Below are 15,040 nucleotides of genomic sequence, written 5' to 3'. Positions count from 1 at the left end.
CCAGAGTGTCAACTCGTACCTATGTCAACTCGCACGGTAGTCAACTCGCACGTTGTTTGGTCAACTCGCACGGAAGTCAACTCGTACCTAAAAGTCAACTCGCACGGTAGTGAAACTATTGATGTGTTAATGGGTTATGAATGAGTTATTTATGCATACACACAAATGAGAAATACTTTCAGAGTTTAGTTCAATACTTTTTATTGCAATATTTTCACAAAATAACACATTTTTTTAAACAAATTGTGTTTACACCCGGTTACATTATCGGCACATTATAACAGACAGTAAAAGTACTTTTTAAAATATATTTTTTAAACTATTATTTTAATTTTTATTAAAATATTAACACTCATTGTCAAAGCTTTATCATGTAGACAAGTAGACATTCATCTATATACTTTTATTTTAATATTTATTTCAATATTTACATACAGTATCAAAGCTGTACAATATGTACACAAGTAGACATACATCTATATACTTTTATTTTAATATTTATTTCATATGTACACTCATATTGTAATTTAGTGAATAGGACATAAAGACTGATAGAACTATGAATTATTAAGAATTTAATATTTGTCATAAAACTATTAATGAAGATCCCGTTACCTATGGAAAACTTATTGCGCACACAATTATAAGTAAAAAACGTATAACAATAATGTTAACGTGAGTACAAAAACGTATAGCTTAGTATCATATAAACCGCGTACATATGATTATCATACCTACATGTATTGAAACATTTTTGTGCGCAAAGATTATTCATTTTACAATAATAATCAGTCATAATACAATTTTACAGAATCAAATGTGTATTTAATTAGTATTTAATTAAATTGCCCTGCATTATTAAAAGTTGAACATTAGTTACGGTTCTACATTAATTAATTAAATATTAAATTGTAAAGCATGACAAATTAAAATATTTATTTAAGTATTCCATACTACAGCCTTATATCTAGACAACCCCTTTCAGTAATTGCCTTATCTACCCCTCGATTATCAGTACCCTCATCAGCTCTGAATGACTGACAGATTAGCTGTTTATTGTAATTTTAGGGGTGGGAAATAGGATACGGTGTTTTCAGGTATTGTTACTTTGTTGACTGATTAGGTGACATATGGTTTATTATTACAATTCCAAATTAACAATTAAAGTGATATTATGGCCATGTTTCACTGTTGAATTGAGCTGAACATAATTAACAGGTCAAAAGAGTTAGTTTAAATGTGGTTACTGACGAATTATCTGCAACTCATCTTGCTGGCAGTTGTTTATAAAAAGTATATATTATAATCATTATTTTACATGACTCACCCAGTCCTGTAAGCCGAAATTATCCGTAAAACAAAATAGTGTATTTGTGTCGTATGAACGAATCTGCACTAAAACTAGATTTAGATTCACTTCGTCAATCGAATCTTGTGTGTCGTCAGTTGTCAAAAGGAAACTACGGTCGATATTCAAATGCATTATTTTTCTCTTTCCGGGATATTGTTGTAGTATGTTGATGCTGCATTAACAAATATAAGTGTATATGAAGTGAAAACACCAAAAATAAACAACGGTTGCGATAGACACCTATTAACTGTAATATTCCTATAATATCACTTTAACATACTAACGTATGAACATTTCAAAATCTGTCATAGCTTATTAAAAAAGTAAAACATATCAGCTTATATAAAATTTATAACAATTAAATAGAAATTAGAATACAAATAATTTACAAAAACAAAACATGAACGCTGAAAAAGAGCTCTACAAAGACTACATAGACATTTCACAAATGTCACGAAAAAACACTTAAATGTTCACTCGATCTTAACAGAATAAATACATTAGAAAGAATTATATTCAGTGAAGAATTTCCATATCAAAAATGTTAGAAAACCATTTTAAAACAGCCGATATCTGTTGATATTCGCCCCTTTCGCGAATATGAGTAATATACGCACTTTAGTCGTACCGGGCACATATCAGGTTACAGTATACTAAATAACCGTTTCATGCAGTGCTGTACTCTCTAAAAAAATATCATAGTTGATTCGAAGGCATGTTGTACACTTTTAACTAGTGTTCTGGCTTTATTGCTTTGAGAAAGTAGTAGGGCATGAATAGGTGCTCACTACTAAATCCCTGAAATATGATAAACTTTGAGACTAAAGGAAAACATTGCACTGAATGAGGTTACATTCCACTATTAAACGGCCGGAAAAAAGTTGCAAAAACAGTCGATTTTGACTTTTGACAAATTCTTTCTTTGTTCGTACATGACATATCTTTTTTATTACACGAATCGACTCCGCTTAGAATGGCCTTTACGAAAAGGTATGGGTATGGGGGTCTCTATGTGCAAAATGTGGCATTTATTTTCGCTTAAAGATGTCGCTTTTACATTGAATTATATAGGGAAACTATTTAGTATATTGTGACCATCAGTGAAAGGGGGAAAAATTACATATCTTTAGGGTATGGGTAACCTATGGTCTTTAAAAATCGATTAGGAATTTATAAAAGGTATTTCTTGTGTTAGGTTTAAGAAAGAATGTCTCAAAATATTGTAAAAAAAACATTGAAACTAGCGACAGCTCCCTTGCAAGGATATTTTAGATCTCCAAAAAGGAGGTTTTTGCGAAGGTCAATATTTCACGCTGCAGAAACAGAACAGACCTTTGAAGATAAATTGTGAAAAATCTAAAGACTTCTAGGTAAATTCACACAGCACATGGTTGAAATTAATGAGTAATGTAGCCAAAACTAGAATTGCATTCTGTTTGAATGTACTTTGCATGCTATGAAATGGGTAAAATTTCTCAATTTTTCATTAAAAAGTAGATGGGTGGAGGAAAGGGTGTCAGACAATTCACCCCCAACTTGGCTCAAGACAATTCATCCCCTGGACAATTCACTCCAGAATTTGATTTCCTTGGACAATATACCCCCAAAGACAATTCACTGCCATATTTTTATATGATATTGTATTGTCACTTGCTTTTGTCATATTTTAAAATAAGTTGTGAACAGATGTTTGGGGTTATAATTTTGACTTTGTAGCACAATTTTGATGTGAAGATAATAAATGTAGTATGTAAATGAAAGATGGAATAGTGTTTTTTGTCAAATGCAATCCAACCAATGTTTTTTTCTATAAACTGTGTTACAAAATAATATGATTATTGGTGCTACCTAATTTACGGGCAAAAGCTTTTAAGTTTTTTTGATAACCATGTGTTGTTAATAAATATATGGACATGATTGTGTTCAAAATATGATAATTGTTGCAATAATTGAGTAATGCATCCAAAAAAATCAATCTTAAAACGAGTTACATGTTCCAAGCTTAAAGATCTAGCATCTTATATATTTTTTTGTTTTCTAAATTCTAGCCACAGGAATTTATAGCTGGTTCGGTGTCTGTGGTATAGTGGATGGGGTGTCTGCTAACTGGCTTAGTCACTGGGAGGTCTCTGTATTGATCCTTTAAGTGGGAGCATTCTTTAGATAACCCTGAAGACATACTATGGCTTACCATTTGGGTTGAAAGTCAAGAAGACCTACAAGTTAAAAAGAGAAATGTACGTCGAAGTACAATAATTGTACGTCGACATGAATGTAAAATACACTTCAAAGTATATATTTGTACGTCAAAGTACAATTTGTACTTCGATATACATGTTTGTACTTCTAGGTACACATTTTCTGAACAGTCAATCAAAACACTAGTCTCTTGAGCCACTTTTCCTTCAGATTTATTCATAATAAATGTTTAAAATCTCTTTTTTAGTTGAGGACAAAATAAATAAACATATCAGAATGGCAAAAAACAACACAGAAGTTTCAAGTATTTAATGCATTGAAATAGATTATATACAAATTTGAAGAAGATTCAATTGTTACCTTTTTAAAATTAAAATTATTCAGCATATTGTGTGTATGAAATGATAATGCGGGGCGGAGTATCACGACCGTCCAGCGCATTACTGTGTAGGAAATTCCCAACGGTAACCAGTTACCAAGCATTAATGGGATAAATAATGTATTATAAACTCCCCGTTGGTCGTATTTTGTGATAACCATAACTAGCATAAGTCAGAGGTTAATTCCGCCACGCCAGGTCAATAAATACGCACAATATCTATGAGTTAGCGATCGATAGTCGCATAATTTGGTATAAATTATAATAATAATAATGTTTAATAAATACGCACAATATCTATGAGTAAGCGGTCGATAGTCGCATGATTCGGTAAAAATAATAATAATAATAATGTTCAATGTCAAAAATATCTAAAAGCAACAGACGTAAGGTGTCTTCTGATTGGCTAACACTCAAGTGTCGGTGAAAATTTGTACGTCGAAGTAAATTTCTCGTTCTACTTAGCAGGTCTTGTACTCTTTCGACGTCATATAGACACTAAGTACTGGTCCTAACCAGGAAACAGTTTGTTTCATCAAATGTCTCAATTCAACTTGACAGCTTGCTAAAGCAGTTGCATTTAGCATACAGTACACTGATTTAACATAAGCAAAATCATGTGATGTGTCAAATCAATTTTGATTGACAATTTGACAGGATTTTTTTTTAATTCAATAAGTTTTAGACTGTCAAATAAACACACACTACGTATTGAAAGCCATACTTGGAGCTTTAATCTGTATATCACTGACTTCATCAGAAGAATGATTTCTACTGTTGGGAAACGTTAACACCACTAATTGTCTTCTTATCTATTATCAATGTATAATTATGTGTAACAGCATAACAACATACTTGATTTGCAATTAAAATATTTAATAAATACAGGTATCTTGCAGGTTTCTAATTTTCTTTCCCAAACTATTGTTGAATAGTTTAAATTGTGTCGCCACTAAAAAACTAGCCATTTTGTAGCAATTCTAAAATCACAGTCTAAACTGCATACACTTAGCTCTATAGTTACAATTTGAATGCAAATATTAGAATGCATCATGTTATATCATCCATATTTTTTTATTTAAACATTCAAATAACACATAACACAGTACATATATAAAAAGGTATGTGGTATTGTGTGGAGATACAAAACACTTCACATCATTTATTTGCACATACAATAATAGTTACAAAATAAGTAAAACTAAAACACTGTCATCAACCTACATTTCAAGAATATTTACGTATATGAAATTACAAAGTAGTGTTATTGTATTACCTTTTACTAAAGTAACATTGCTGGTTTTGTACTAGCCATAAAACATTTATCATGGATTAACAAGTAACAACCAATTTATTAATTACACAATAGAACGGAAATCATATTAATTGCATTATGCATTTACTAAACAAGCTATTTGCTACTGTTTAGAATTCGCGGGCTTTTGCGGGTATAAAATTGAAACAAATTAAGTATTTTGTATTTATAATATTTGTGCATTGGATTTAAATAATACGGGCAAAAGCCCGCAAAGCGGGCGTTGACCGTTCATACATATGGGAATTTAAACATAAAATTACATAAGAATACCACATATGGATACGTCTAAAAAAAATTGCCACGCGACATATATTTTCGCGATGCTCGTTATGATCTTGAACAAATCAAAAACACTTTGACATATGCTAAATAACAAATAAATACATACCTCAGGAAAAGTTATATCAATGACATCATAATTGTGTAGCGAATCGCACTAAATATTCTCGCATTATTTGTTTTTTTTTTCGCAACCGTTCCAGAATTAAGTCATTACTCAATTATCTCCACTGAATGCTCTTCTTCAGTGGGTATAAGCCGAAAACTGGTTCACTACATATTGTGACAGTCTTTACCAAACACAATTTAGGTGAACATAACCCGTCTTTTATATATTGCCGAATCTCAGATTTCTGTCGAATTTATTTGCTTTGATCTTTTCGATATCTTATTGCTATTATTATCCTGACAAATCACAAACGCTTGTTAAAAAATTATTTGTTTTAAACATTATAGTTGACATCTCTATTCTTCCAGTATTCTCGCGGTATTTCAATAACGACACCCTATTTTATTTATTTGTCGTTTTATATGTGACGCATTTTCCATTCGCTCTCAGAAAGCATTCTATACATAGATGGTGACGTCACTTCGTTATTGTCAGTAAGACCGGTGTGTACACAATGTCTCAGAAAGAAGTTTTACGTGTGATCATGAGCAATATTCTGGTAAGTTGTCGTTGTTATCTACCAGAAACACATTTATTCACAAAATTTAAAGATATTCCGATCTAACTTTTTAGTCTTTTAGCTTTAATTTTTAACGTATTTACACCTCGTCTGCTCGCACTTTACCGATATCCCCGAAAGGTTACATATCACTATAATTAGTGTAGGCCTAAAACCACAAAATCCGATACCGTTGGATTTTCTTACCACAGTCTAACGTAAAAAATCTTCCAGATTCGAAATCAACAAAAAACAAGACATTTATAAATTGTCTGCATTATTGATCAAATTTTAAGATATTTGTTGGTTTTCCGTTTTTAGAAGCTGTTCTGCGAAGGCAAGAGCTGGGCATTATACAAGCCATTCTATCCAGCAAAACTGACAGTTTTGGTTTACAGAAATCAACAAAGGAGGGATTCCTGAACTATCAAATTTCCAAGCTATACACACAGTTATTTTCTGAGGTGATCTTTATTGGTTCTGTTTGTTTACTTGGATGGAACATGTGTGATCTTTTATAGAACTCTGAAAAGTCTATATATGTCTATCTATAAACAAAAATCAGCAATTGTATAATAAGATCAGATGTGCAAACAATGTCAAAGGGTTGTTAAAATAACAATTTGAAGGCATTTATGCTGAAATAATATGAAAGTTCCCATGCAAATTTTGTCTGTATATCGACAAGTGTCTGCCGATAATTGTCAAACTAGTAATACAAAACTTACAAGTATGTAAAAGCACTAAGTGCCTGTGATCATTTTTAGTAAGATAGTGTAATACTAAACAGTAGCAAATAGCTTGTTTAGTAAAATTGCTTAATGCAATTAATATCATTTCCGTTCTATTGTGTAATTAATAAATTGGTTGTTACTTGTTAATCCATGATACATGTTTTATGGCTAGTACAAAACCAGCCATGTTAATTTTGTAAAAGGTAATACAATAACACCACTTTGTAATTTCATATACGTAAATATTCTTGAAATGTAGGTTGATGACAGTGTTTTAGTTTTACTTATTTTGTAACTATTATTTTATGTGCAAATGAATGATGTGAAGTGTTTTGTATCTCCAGACAATACCACATACCTTTTAATATATGTACTGTGTTATGTGTTATTTGAATGTTTAAATAAAAAAATATGGATGATATAACATGATGAATCTAATATTTGCATTCAAATTGTAAAATAGAGCTTTGCATTTAAATTGTAACTATTGAGCTAAGTGTATGCAGTTTAGACTGTGATTTTAGAATTGCTACAAAATGGCTAGTTTTTTAGTGGCGACACGATTTAAACTATTCAACAATAGTTTGCGAAAGCAAATTAGAAACCTGCAAGATACCTGTATTTATTAAATAATTTAATTGCGAATCAAGTATGTTGTTATGCTGTTACACATAATTATACATTGATAATAAATAAGAAGACAATTAGTGGTGTTCACGTTTCCCAACAGTAGAAATCATTCTTCTGATGAAGTCAGTGATATACAGACGAAAGCTCCAGGTATGGCTTTCAATACGTAGTGTGTGTTATTTGACAGTCTAAAACTTATTGGATTAAAAAAAAATCCTGTCAAATTTTTCAATCAAAATTGATTTGACACATCACATGATTTTGCTTATGTTAAATCAGTGTACTGTATGCTAAATGCAACTGCTTTAGCAAGCTGTCAAGTTGAATTGAGACATTTGATGAAACAAACTGTTTCCTGGTTAGGACCAGTACTTAATGTCGATATGACGTACCATGACGTCGAAAGTCTACAAGACCTACTAAGTAGAACGAGAAATGTACTTCGACGTACAATTTTCACCGACCCTTGAGTGTAAGCCATTCAGAAGACACGTTACGTCTGTTGCTTTTAGAGATTTTTGACATTGAACATTATTATTATTATTATTTATACCAAATTATGCGACTATCGACCGCTTACTCATAGATATTGTGCGTATTTGTTAAACATTATTATAATTATAATTTATTCCAAATTATGCGACTATCGACCGCTAACTCATAGATATTGTGCGTATTTATTGACCTGGCATGGCGGAATTTACCTCTGACATGCAAGTTATGGTTATCACAAAATACAACCAATGGGGAGTTTATAATACATTATTTATCCCATTAATGCTTGGTAACTGGTTACCGTTGGGAATTTCCTACACAGTAATGCGCTGGACGGTCGTGATACTCCGCCCCGCATGATCATTTCATACACACAATATGCTGAATAATTTTAATTTTAAAAAGGTAACATTTGAATCTTCTTCAAATTTGTATATAATCTATTTCATTGCATTAAATACTTGAAACTTCTATGTGTTGTTTTTTGCCATTCTGATATTTTTATTCATTTTGTCCTCAACTAAAAAAGAGATTTTAAACATTTATTATGAATTTATTATGTACCTAGAAGTACAAACATGTATATCGAAGTACAAAGTGTACTTTGACGTACAAATATATACTTCGAAGTGTATTTTATATTCATGTCGACGTACAATTATTGTACTTCGACGTACATTTCTCTTTTTAACTTGTAGGTCTTCTTGACTTTCAACCCAAATGGTACGCCATAGTATGTCTTTAGGGTTATCTAAAAAATGCTCCCACTTAAAGGATCAATACAGAGACCTCCCAGTGACTAAGCCAGTTAGCAGACACCCCATCCACTATACCACAGACACCGAACCAGCTATAAATTCCTGTGGCTAGAAAAAAAAGACGCTAGATCTTTAAGCTTGGAATATGTAATTCGTTTTAAGATTGATTTTTTTTGGATGCATTACTTAATTATTGCAACAATTATCATATTTTGAACACAATCATGTCCATATATTTATTAAAAATACATGGTTATCAAAAAAACTTAAAAAGCTTTTGCCCGTAAATTAGGTAGCACCTATACTCATATTATTATTAGGTTAACTGCTATTTTATTATTTAAGAACTTTGTCAAATATTGAAGTTGATTAATTAGTTTCATTTAATTCTTAGAATTTTACATTATGACAATTACTTATTTATTCATGTTAGATGGGATAATTAATTAAATAAAATATTATGGTTTAATTGATAAGAAAACCTTAATTAAAGAAAGGAAATTTAATCTGGTTGGAAGCGTGTTATTAATGGGTATTACAATCAAGCATTCACACACCTGACAAGGCTTCATCAAAGTGTCAACACAGATAAACAAAGACTTCAGTTACACCCATTGACAAATAATTTTGTTGGGCTCGGCAATTCTAAGACCTGGTATTGTATTAACAAATTCCATTGCTGTTCACCTGATATTTTGATTATTATTTAACTGCCTATAAACAAAAGTGTTTCATTAAAAAAATATTATTTTTATTCTTATTATCCATTAAGTTGTTTGATTTTCTCTCATTGAAGGATTAGTGATAGAAGTTGTGTTTTGTAATGTTGTGTATTGAAACATATTTTCGTCTGCAATTATCAGTATTCATTTCAAATACAGTATCAATTTCACACCATTTTATGTTATAATTTTTTAAAATGCTACTTATACACGAATACCTCATGATTTATTAAATCTACTATAATACCGCTAGTATGCTCCTCTTAAAAATGTTTTGAAATGTAATGTACTTTTTACAAAAATTGTACTCAATTCATGTCCACTTCAATCATACAGTATGTTAACTCATTCCATACTACAGCCTTCTTATCTCTAAGCAACCCCAATCAGTAATAGCCTTATCTACCATTAGATAATCAGTACCCTCATCAGCTCTAAATGCCTGAAAGATTATCTGTTTATTGATACCTTTATGGGTGTGAAAATGGTTGTTTTTTAGGTGTTGTTACTTTGTTGACTGATTATGTGACAAATATTTTATTATTATATTTCCCATTTAAAAATAAAATATAGTTATTTTATAAAAAATTCGAAATCTTGCATAACTTATCAAATAAAACAATTAGATTATTTCCAAATAATGTATCCAATACCATTATTATTTATTTATACACTTTTTACAAATATAAACTGTTTTAATGAATAAAATCAATCTTAAATAAAACATAAACATATAATAAATTATTTAATGACATAAAAACAATAATAAGATATTGTTAATAATAAGATATTGTTAATAACAAAAACAAACATCAATAGATAAAAAGCGAAGTTATGTTTCAATTGCAAGTAATTTTATGAAAAAAAAAGAAAGAAATTCTGAGAACATCTTAATATGCTTTTATTAGAACTTCATGAAAATAAAAAAAAGAATACAAATAACTATCCTTAGAAAACAGATATTTGTAATTACTAAATCCTAAACAAACAGCAAAAGATCAAAACAAATTGTCCACGGAGCAGGGGTGAATTGTCTAGGGGGTGAATTGTCTCCTCGGGGTGAATTGTCTTGGGGGTGAATTGTCTCGCTTCCGGGGGAAGATCAAGGGCAATAGTTTCACAAGTGAAGAAGCCAACCTTGTCTTTGGTTGTACATTGCCCCAGATAAGCTGCGTATCTGCGTCTTTCACCCTATTTAAATGTTTAAAAACGCAAAGAAATGAAATATCACAATATTACGCAAATCACTTCTCAAAATAAAATGCACTTTTTAACAAAATACGCTTTAAAAAGTGTATTTTTCTGCATTTTTACCAAAAAGAGTATTTTTTCTGCACGTTTTTCATAATTAAGTGAACTAAAGTGCATTTTTTTCTGTATTTTCATTATCTTTAAGTGTATTTTACTGTACTTTTAGTGTATCTTCTGTAGACAAAGTGCATCTTTTTATGCAGTTAGTGCATTTTTTTTAATGAAGTGCATTTTTTGTGCATATTAGTGTATTTTCTGATTTGCAAACAAAATATTCTTTCTGTACAAGTGTAGTTTTAGTGCATCTTCATAAAAAAGAGCAACACTATAGCAACTAACTGAAGTTAAAAGACAGAGATATAGTGTTTAATAGGAGGATTGTACTGAATTCTTTTTTATCTTCACATAATGTTTATGGTCATATTGTTGCAATTTGTCTGCTCATAAAATATGTGAATCAGTAGAGCAGCTTTTAAAGGGAAAAGTACAACTAAATCAGGTTGTGGGTAACTAATTAAAAATAATTAAAGTGTCAAAAATATTATGTGGGCGTGCCAGAATCAATTATATCTCCACAACATAAAAAATAAGTATTTGAACTTTCTTACACTGATATTTAACCCCAATTCAATTAATGTCTACCACATTGACTATTAACATAAATTTTAAAAGACAATTTAAATAATTTTTATAATATTATTATTATTTGCTAACACCATTCAGTATGTTATATTGAAATATTAACAATTAAATATAATGTGCTAAGTGTGCTGTGTATTATTCAATATTATTAGTATTCAATAAATATCAGATAAGATCAGGATCAGATAAGAGATCCATTAGCATCATAAACACTAATCCCTATCAGTGCTTCATCTAGCCCAAACAAAAGGGTTGTTTATAGACTTTTGATTGGTTATGGCACCATCTATTTTAAAACATACCACTTTTGATTGGTTCGAGCTCAGCAAGTTATTTGAAGCACAGAAAGTTGTTTGTTGTAAACAATGTGTATATCAACAATAAGTTTGTTGCAAAGAAAATTCAAAGTGGGTGGTAAAAGGGATATGCCGTTTTTTTTGGAATACTGAAGAACAGCTGTAACAGGTTTGTATTTTCATTTTTGCATCTCTTTTTAATTTAATTAATTATGATCATTATCATATGTATGTATTGTCACTGGGAAATGTAAATGGATAAGTAAATGTAATTCAATTTTAAGGAAAACAACACCATTTGAATTATTATGGCTGTATTTTATGTATTTTGTCATCTTAATATTTATTTATACCTATTTCTTGTCATTAATTCTTCCCCCCATATTTAATAAGAACTTTTATATTTTATATTTGAAGGTTAAACCCCAAGGTGAAATTTACATTGATCGGAAGATCCATTGGACAGAATGTGCATCATCGCCTGCCAAAAAAGGGAGCAAAAGGGGGACTACCTGATGTATGGACATTAATACCAAGTTTTACCCTGCACGAGCAGGCCAACTTGAGGGGAACAGGAGTGGGAAACCGCGCCCTGTAACTTGTCCTTGACCAAGAAAAGATGGATTTGTTGAGAGGTAAAACTATATAATAAAGGTTATTGCATTTAAAGACGTCACACTTCCGACCAGTTCACACAGCCAAAGGAGACCACATATATTAGTACATTTATAAACAGTATTTTCTACCAAACGTTATTTCTTTAAATTATTTATGAAAAGTCACATATGATCACGAGATTAAAATTGCAAAAAAAAAATAAACAAACAAAACAACAAGCCAACAAATTTGTTTTGATTTAAATTTATGATATTTATAGCAACTGTTGAACAAGATTACCATAACAGCAATATTTAACACTTACATTATAAAATATCTTTCAGGACCTTATCTCAAATGAGATCATGCACGAAATGCGCGTCACAGACCATGACAGTAGTTTTCAGACCTGATCAGCTGGTGAACTGCTCTATAAAGGGTGGTTTATGAATGCATTCTTTTGTAAGGAACAGTGTATAAAAACAAATATAGTGACAGGGGCTAAGCTGCTAAATATTGTCAGCATGTATGCAGTGATTTTCCTTGGAAATTCAAAGCAACCTGTATATACTGGCTCTCAGAAGGGCATATTTTAGCGCAATAATGAACAAAAAAGGAAGATCTTAAAAATAAGGTATAGATTTATATAAATTTCATGAATATGGTTCATTTATCATATATTAGGATCCAGAATATGATTGAATTGAATGTGCTGCTTTTGTCCATATTAAAAAGGGATTTGGAATTAATGTAATATATAAAAATCTAGTAAATGATAGGGAAAACATTTCAGCTTAAGGAGGGGAAAACTTTAATATTTTTGAAGCGGAAACCACCTGTATTTGGCTGTTAATCAGTAACCGGTAATAAGAGGGGAGAAAAATCACTGGTTTGAGCTTGATATTTAAAGTTGTTAATTCCAGATAGGCAATAGCCCGTTTGAATCCTCTCTTATGTAGATATGTAACCTTTGTTTTTGTTTTTTTAAGGTTTAACATTCTAATAAAGTGTGTACTTATCTATTGAATTGTACTTTTTGTTTTTAGCTCATCTATTTTTTGAAAAAAAAATATGAGCTATTGTCGGCGTCGGCGTCCGGTTAAGTTTTGCGTTTAGGTCCACTTTTCTCAGAAAGTATCAGAAAGTATCAATGCTATTGCATTCAAACTTGGTACAATTACTTACTATCATGAGGGGACTGGGCAGGCAAAGTAAGGTAACTCTGGCGTGCATTTTGACAGAATTATGTGCCCTTTTTATACTTAGAAAATTGAAAATTTTGGTTAAGTTTTGCGTTTAGGTCCACTTTTCTCAGAAAGTATCAATGCTATTGCATTCAAACTTGGTACACTTACTTACTATCATGAGGGGACTGGGCAGGTAAAGTTAGATAACTCTGGCGTGCATTTTGACAGATTTATATGCCCTTTTTATACTTAGAAAATTGAAAATTTTGGTTAAGTTTTGTGTTTAGGTCCATTTTATTCCTTAAGTATCAAAGCTTTTGCTTTCATACTTGCAACACTTACTAACTATCATAAGGGGACTGTGCAGGCAAAGTAATGTAACTCTGACTGGCATTTTGACAGAATTATGTGCCCTTTTTATACTTCGAAAATTGAAAATTTGGTTAACTTTTGTGTTTAGGTCCACTTTATTCCTACAGTATCAAAGCAATTGCTTTCATACACTTATTAACTATCATAAGGGGACCGTGCAGGCAAAGTTATGTAACTCTGACTGGCATTTGGACGAAATTATGGGCCCTTTATACTTAGAAAATTGAACATTTGGTTAAGTTTTGTGTTTTGGTCCACTTTATCCCTAAAGTTTCATAGATATTGCTTTCATACTTGGAACACTCGCAAACTATCATAAGGGTATAGTAAAAGGACAAGTTGCATAACTCTGGTTGTCATTTTTATGGAACTATGGCCCTTTTTTGGCTTAGTAACTTTGAATATATGGTTAAATTTTGTGATTCGATCCACTTTACTTCTTAAGTATCAAGGCTATTGCTTTCAAACTTCAAATACTTTCATGCTATCATGAGGTTACTGTACCTGGCAAGTTGAATTTTACCTTGACCTTTGAATGACCTTGACTCTCAAGGTCAAATTATTAAATTTTGCTAAAATTGCCATAACTTCTTTATTTATGATTAGATTTGATTGATACTTTGACAAAACTACTCTTACCTGACATACCACAAGAGACTCCACCCAAACCATCCCCCGTGCCCTCCCCCCCTCCCCCCTATTATTTGTTTTTAAGATCATCTCACAAATGACCACCACACCCTCACACTATACTCCCCACCACCCCCCCACCCCACCCCCCCCCAATTTTTTTTTTGAAACGGTAAAAAAAACACAAATATTTTTTTTTATTATTTGATGTTTGAAATACCGTCCAACCATCGCACCCAAGAATCCCCTCCCACAAGATAATGTAATAAATGTCCACACCCCCACACTATACACCCCTCTTCACTCCACCCCTCCTCCTTTGTGATTGAAAATGAGAGTCCCTTCACCTTTAAAACGAAAATAGATGAGCGGTCTGCACCCGCAAGGCGGTGCTCTTGTTTATGTATGTGTTTACACAAACCTTTCATTTAAAGAATGAATGCTGGCTTCAAAATGCTGGGATTTTTTAAAAATTTGGTAAATTTTTAAGCATACTAATTTGAAGTGATGAAAAGTACACTTGAGCGAATAA

At 31.3% G+C, this 15,040-nt stretch overlaps 1 protein-coding gene across 1 annotated transcript in view; it reads left to right on the top strand.

Moving 5' to 3' along the window:
- Positions 1 to 2,702: 2,702 nt before the first annotated feature.
- Positions 2,703 to 15,040, top strand: part of LOC127838617 (uncharacterized) — a 414,202-nt gene continuing 401,864 nt past the window's right edge. Inside the window, exon 1 of the mRNA XM_052366474.1 lies at positions 2,703 to 2,721. The gene's annotated coding sequence lies outside the window, so the exon portion shown is untranslated. The remainder of the gene's footprint in view (positions 2,722 to 15,040) is intronic.

This window comes from Dreissena polymorpha, chromosome 7 (genome assembly GCF_020536995.1).
Source record: "Dreissena polymorpha isolate Duluth1 chromosome 7, UMN_Dpol_1.0, whole genome shotgun sequence".
In the NCBI taxonomy this organism is placed as follows: domain Eukaryota; kingdom Metazoa; phylum Mollusca; class Bivalvia; order Myida; family Dreissenidae; genus Dreissena; species Dreissena polymorpha.
Note: the sequence above shows the minus strand (reverse complement) of the source record. Positions and strands in the feature narration are given on the sequence as shown.